At 42.7% G+C, this 6,579-nt stretch overlaps 1 pseudogene; it reads left to right on the top strand.

Moving 5' to 3' along the window:
* Window positions 1-86: 86 nt before the first annotated feature.
* On the top strand, window positions 87-4,276 carry LOC102860734 (annotated as a pseudogene).
* Window positions 4,277-6,579: the final 2,303 nt, after the last annotated feature.

Genomic DNA, 6,579 nt, shown 5'->3' with positions numbered 1-6,579 from the left:
CACACACACGGCAGCACAGATCTGCGCCTCCAGTGAGCAGAAGGTAAAACTCAAACTGGCTGGGTTGAAATTGATCCCGATGTTCTATGGAATCAGTTTGTTGCTGTGATCAAAGAAACTGTCAAAGCTGCAGGTATAGGGACACATCAGATTGTGGGCCTTGGCATATCGACAGAGAAAGCAACATTTATTACCTGGAACAACTAATCCACAGTTCCTGCTGAATGCTTCATTTCTTCTCAAGAATTCTTCATTTCTTCCTTTTAGGAGACAGCTTGCTCACTTTCACAGCATACAACATGTTTCTTTGAGGTTGGCCTGGAGTTTACAGAACCTGGCAGAGGTGCAAAAGGCCATTGAAGAAGGGAATTGCTGCTTCGGGACTGTTGATACTCGGTTGTTACGCAAAGTCACAAAAGGTTCTGAATATGTCACAGATTTTTCAAATGCCAGTACTCCTGGACTTTTTGACCCTTAAGAGATGTGCTAGAGTAGTTTCATTACCCCCTTGCTTTCAATACCACTGTCTCCTCTGCCTTCCCTGAGAGGAACAAGCCACCATTTCAGAACAGTGGATGAAGAGATACTTGGAGTACCTATACTGATCGTGGCCTTGGTCGCTGACTAGCAAGTTGCCGTGTTTGACGAGTGCTGTTCCACACTGAAGATGTGAAGTTAATGATGGGAATTGGAACTTTCTTGAACATTAATACTGGCAACAACCCTCCCTCAGCAGTCTGCTGGAGGTTTTTATCCCCTAATTGGATGGAAGATTAGACAAGAATTTGTTAGCTGTAAGTTGTGCTTAGCTGAAGGAAATGCAAGAGACATGGGTACTGCCATAAAATGGGCAAAGCAGTTCAATCTTTTCACAGACACTGTTGAGACTGAAGAAATCGACAAAAGTTTAGAAGATTCTCAAGGAGTTTATTTTGTTTCATCATTTAGTGGACTGCAGGCTCCATTCAGTGACCCCCAAGCATGTGCCTCCTTCATGGGTTTGAAGCCTTCCACCAGCAAGCATCATCTCGTATGAGCAATATTGGGGTCAATAGCTTTCTGAAAAAAACAGTTGTATGAGATCACACAGAAGGAGATCCATGTTCCTGTAACTAAAATCTGGGCAGATGGAGGGGTGTGTAAGAACAGTTTTGTGATACGGATATGATCAATCAGAACCTAAAGAGACCGGTTCACACAGACATGTCCTGTGCAGGGGCTCTTCCTTGGAGAGGGATATGATGCTCAGAAAGGCAAAGGGCCCGTGAAAAAGAGGAAGACTATCAACCAGGTGGATTGAAATAGTGACTGCTTCACTGTGCTCTAGTGTATCAGGAATTGTGAGGATTGCACAGGATAGGACATGGTTCAGATCTGCTGCTCATAGGGTTGTAATGGGTTGCACTCTACTCAACAGCACCTAACAACATACTGATTTCTTGACTGCTCCTTCCTGTAGCCTTCAATATGAACTGCATCTCAACATCAGGAAACTAAAAATCCTCACCACTGGGCTAGTATGCAGCATCATGATAGAAGAATAAAAGACTGATGTTAACAATTTCATCTTGCTCGAATCCACGATCAACCCCCTTGGAACCAGCTGTCAGGACATCAAAAGACTGGCTGTGTTGGAAAAATATGCTATCAAGGTATTCTCCAAAGTGGTAAAGAGCAACAATATTAGTCTTTAGCGTAAGATGTAACTGATCCAAGCCATGGGCATCTCAATTGCTTGTGAAGACCATCAGGATAGAAAGATCCATTGTTCTCCATCTGAGAGCTGCACAATGATGAAGGATGACAGAAGAACTGATGCCTTTGAGTTGTGGTGTTGGAGAAGAGTATTGAACATACCATAGGCTACCAAGAGAACAAACAAGTCTGTCCTGGGGAGGGTAGAACTACGCTTCTCTTTGGTGGCAAGGATTTTGAAACTCCATCTCACATACTTTGGGCATTTTGTCAGGAAGAGCCAATATTTGGAAAAGGATATTATGCTTGCAAGAGTGGAGGATCTGTATGGAAGGGTGAAAGGTCAGTGCAGTAGAAAACCGTGGAGGGGATGGATTGACATAGTGACTTTGCCAATGGGGTAGGGTGTTTCAGAGACGGTGAAGTTGGCCCAAGATAGACCTGAGTTCAGAGCTTTTGCTCATAGGGTCAGTATGAATCATAGTTGACTCAACAACACATCACGACAACTTCCTTTTCTGTTGATTTGCGGATCCAAGTAAAATTAATTCCTTGATCATTTCACAATTTTCTTCATTTATCATGACATTATTTATTGGTCCAAGGGTGAGGATTTTTGTCTCCTTTAAGGGAGCTCTGGGCGGAGGGGAAACAACTGTATAACAATGAAAGAACTTTTTTTCCCAAGAAAAAAGCAAACTGGAGGTATGAGAGACAGGGAGGAAAATGTGCAACAGGGAATGAATGGATCAAGTCATTGAGGTGACCTAGATTAAGGTATAATCTTTTCTTAAGGCTGTAGTCATTGATCCTCTTCAGTAAATAATTGATCTCTTTTCCTCTTTCCATAAGCAAGTTTGTGTAGCATACGTACAATAGGTTTTGATTAATATTCCTCTGGGTGTCATATTCTTCTTCACATAGTTCATCTTCTTGAAGTATGACATGTACCTTTCCTGATTCTAAGCCATGTTTTATCTACTTATTCTGTCTGAACAATTGCTTCTTGCTTCATGTCAATCATGTATTTCTAAATTTCTCCTCCAGGTCCTGAGTCTACAAAACTTAATAGAAATGGGTAATATTAAGCCCCTAACCATTGATTAACAAGCCTGCTAATCAATGTGAACACCCTGGTAGCAGCTGTTCTAGCAAAGGCTTGTTTACCTGCCAGAAACCAGGGGTGCAGAACAATAACATGGACCTCAGATGACCAGGATACAAATTCAATAAATCAGCACTCAGTTCTGCCAAAAAACGAGGCAGGGAGCTGATCCAAGCAGAGCGTGCCCACACCCACACAGATCCTGCCTACCTGTGCATCACCATGGCCACTTCATCTATTTATAGCTGCTGTGTGCCTGTCAGGAAAAGATGCTAAGGCTCCAACAGTGTCCTGGCTTTAGAACCTTCCCTTAATCCCACCTTCTAGCAGCCTAGCCCCCTGGAAGTGAATAGAATGCTGCTTGTAATGCAGAATCTCAATTGGCGTTTCTATTGTACAGGGACCCTCAGACAATCTATCCTGTGTCTAACGCATGTGGCACAACACAGTGTTTTTGTCTGCCACAAAGGAATGCTGTACGGGTGGCCGGGTAATGTCTCTTTATAGCCACTGAGCTACAAGGGGAAACAATATACTACAGCTGAAAGGAATTAGATTAGACAACAAAATACTTTTTTAGGATGGCAAGGCAGTGGTATATATTAAAAGGGACAATATGTTAGCTAAATCTCAAGGTATTTTTAGAAAGAGCTAACCACTTCCTCATGGGTATGGTTGGAAATGAAGTCCTGCTTGGAGGCCCAGGAATAGATTTAATGAAATCCCAGTGTCCTTTCCAGGCCTTGACTGATGATGGCAGGGCCTCCATCAGAGAGTCCCTCTGGCTCACTGCATTAATTTCCATCAATTTTATCAAGTTACTATCAAGAAAGAGTGATTATTGAAACCCACCAAGTACATGAAGCCTGGCAAGCTGCTTCTGCAAGATCTAAGGAACCTCATGAAATGGTTCCACTTTACTTGTGAGATCAGAAAAATAAAGTCAACAGCTCTAACTATAACTTCTATAATTGCCTGAAAAGATCTATATTTCCGTCAACTATAACTTTATTCTTTCTATCCTGACCCTATTACCAACACTCTCTATTATGAATCCCCACTCACACTTAGGATATCTAGATTCTATGAACATGAGATGAATCTTTTCCAGAGGCTAAACTCACTTCTTTCTGGGTGACTCAGAATATATGCCCCATATTCCACACTCAAAGTGCCCTCATCCTGCACCCTGACCACCTCCCCAGAGGAATCCCTAAAAAGTACCCTTAGATTAACAACAAAAACTTCCAGTGAAGTAGTTCCTCCTGCTTGACTCCCAGCCTCAGAAACACAGGAAGTAGGAAATACTTAGATTGGTAGATCCAAGTGGTTAATAGAAAAATCAACTACAGGCCTCTGAATCCTAAGGGAACTTAGTTGTGACGATAATCAATAAATCCCTGTTGTTTCTAGATCTACTCACAAAGCATCAGCTTATCCCATCAGGCTTTTGTGGGAATTTCGTTTGACTATTAACGTGGTATTTGGGGATAGAAAGGGCTTTGGACAAAGTTAAGATAGTCTTCATTCCTACTGCGGGAGGCATTCTCAGGAAACATCAGCTGCCATCCAGACAATGACAACTCAAGGCAAGCCATGTGCCAGAGCAGCACTGTGCTGCATAGAGCTTTAATGGCTAATTTTAAAGAGTAGATGGTCAGTCTGCCTTTCTTCCTTCCAAGGCACCTCTTAGTGAGCTGAAGCCTCCAACCATTAGGTCAGCAATTGAGTGCATACACTATGCAAGGACTCCTCTCAGAAGATACTGTCCTTATTTCATCAAATTTGTCTATCAAATATTTATAGCTGCAATTTACCTCTATCCTATCACCCTATTTACATTCTCATAGATATTTTCCTCATCTGAGGAAGGAGAATCAAATGGCATAAACATTTGTTAGTGGTTGTTGTTGCTGTTGTTGTGCCATCGATTCGCTTGCAACTCATAGCAACCCTATGTACAAGAGCTCTAAATGCTGCTCTATCCTGTGCCAACCTCACCGTCTCCAACACACTCATTCCAACCACCCCAATCACAGAATTTATCCATGTCATTGAGGGTCTTCCTTTCCTGCACCGTCCCTCCACACTGCCAAACATGCTGTGCCTCTCCAAGGACCAGTCCCTCCTTGCAACAGGCCCAAAGTATGTCAGACGAAGACTCAGAATCCTTGACTCCAAGGAGCACTCTGGCTTCACCCTCTCCAGGACAAACCTGTTTGTTCTTTTAGCAGTCCATGGTATATTCAACACTCTTCTCCAGCACCACAGCTCAAAGGCATCAATTCTCTTTCTATCATCCCTAGTCACCGTCCAACTCTCCGATGCATAGCACGTAATTGCGAAGACTATAGCCTGGATCAGGCGCACCTTAGTCTCCAGCCTGATGTCGTTGCTCTTCAGTACTCTTGAGAGGTCCCTCACAGCTGACTTTACCAATGCAATTCATCTTTTGATTTCCTGGCTGCTGTTACCAAGAATGTTGACGGTGGAGCCAAGTAAACTAAAACTGTTAACTATCTCAATCTCTTCACCATCAATACTGATGTTGCCAATTGGCCCAGTGGTGAGAATCTTTGTTTTCTTGATGTTGAGCTTCAATCCATATTGAAGGCTGCAGTCCTTGACCTTCTGCAGCAATCACTTCAGGTCTTCCTCAGTTTCAGCAAGCAGGGTTGTGTCATCTGCCTAACGCAAGTTGTTGATGACTATTCCACCAATCCTGATACCACATTCCTCCTCGTATAGCCCCGTGTCTCGAATGATCTGCTGTGCATACAGATTGAAAAGATATGGAGACAAAATACATCCCTGGGATTCCAATTCTTCTCAGAGTCAGCCATAGCTTGTTGTGATCTACACAGTCAAAAGCCTTTGCATAGTCAATGAAACACAGATAGACATTCTTCTTCATGGTAGAAATGTTATTTTTATATTTTATATAGGAGGGGCAATCTCCTCCAGTGCCATTAATTGCCTCTGAAAAATCTGCTGGAGGGTCAGCTATGGGTCAGTTCCAACTACACAGTGCACAACAACAAAAAGAACATATTATCTTGTATAAGTCTTTCCCAGATTTCTGCATCAGTCTTCTAAAGAACCAGTTAGCTTCACACACTACTCTCTGTCTATATGCCACATTAATGCCAGAGTGTCTTTCTAAAATATATTCTCTGTTTTAAATTATTTGCAGCTTTTCGTTGTCCTCTATTGTTTATGTTATATGCTGTCGAATCAACTCTGACTCATAGTGACCCCTATGTACAAGAGCTCAGAATCCGGCTCTATACTGAGCAAATTGATAGTTTCTGACACGCCTATCCCCCCATTACTTCACTGAGTTAATCCAGCTCATCCAAGGTCTTCCTCTCTTCTGCCATCCCTCCACCCTTTCAAGCATGATACCCCTCTTCAAGGACTAGTGCCTCCTTGCAACATGCTCAAGTGTATCAGATGAAGCTTCAAATTCTTGCCTGCAAGGAACAGCTTGGTTTCACCTTCTCCAGGATAGATCCGTTTGTTCTTTTAGCAGTTCATGGCACGTTCAATACTCTTCTCCAACACCACAGCTCAAAGGTATGAATTCTTCTCCTTTCATCTTTACTCATTGCCCACCTCTGTGATGCATAGCAAGTAATCAGGCACACCTTAGTCTCTAGACAGATATCGTTGCTTTTCAGTATTCCAGAGAAGTCCTGACAGAAGATTTTCCCAGTGCAATTGATCTTTTGATTTCCTGGCAGCTGGTACCAAGAGTGTGTTGATTGTGGAGCCAAGCA

Source organism: Elephantulus edwardii, unplaced genomic scaffold (assembly GCF_000299155.1).
Source record: "Elephantulus edwardii isolate Elephantulus edwardi_28Jun2011 unplaced genomic scaffold, EleEdw1.0 scaffold00031, whole genome shotgun sequence".
Classification (NCBI taxonomy): Eukaryota; Metazoa; Chordata; class Mammalia; order Macroscelidea; family Macroscelididae; genus Elephantulus; species Elephantulus edwardii.
The sequence above is the reverse complement of the archived record's forward strand: the minus strand, read 5'-3'. Positions and strand labels throughout refer to the sequence as shown.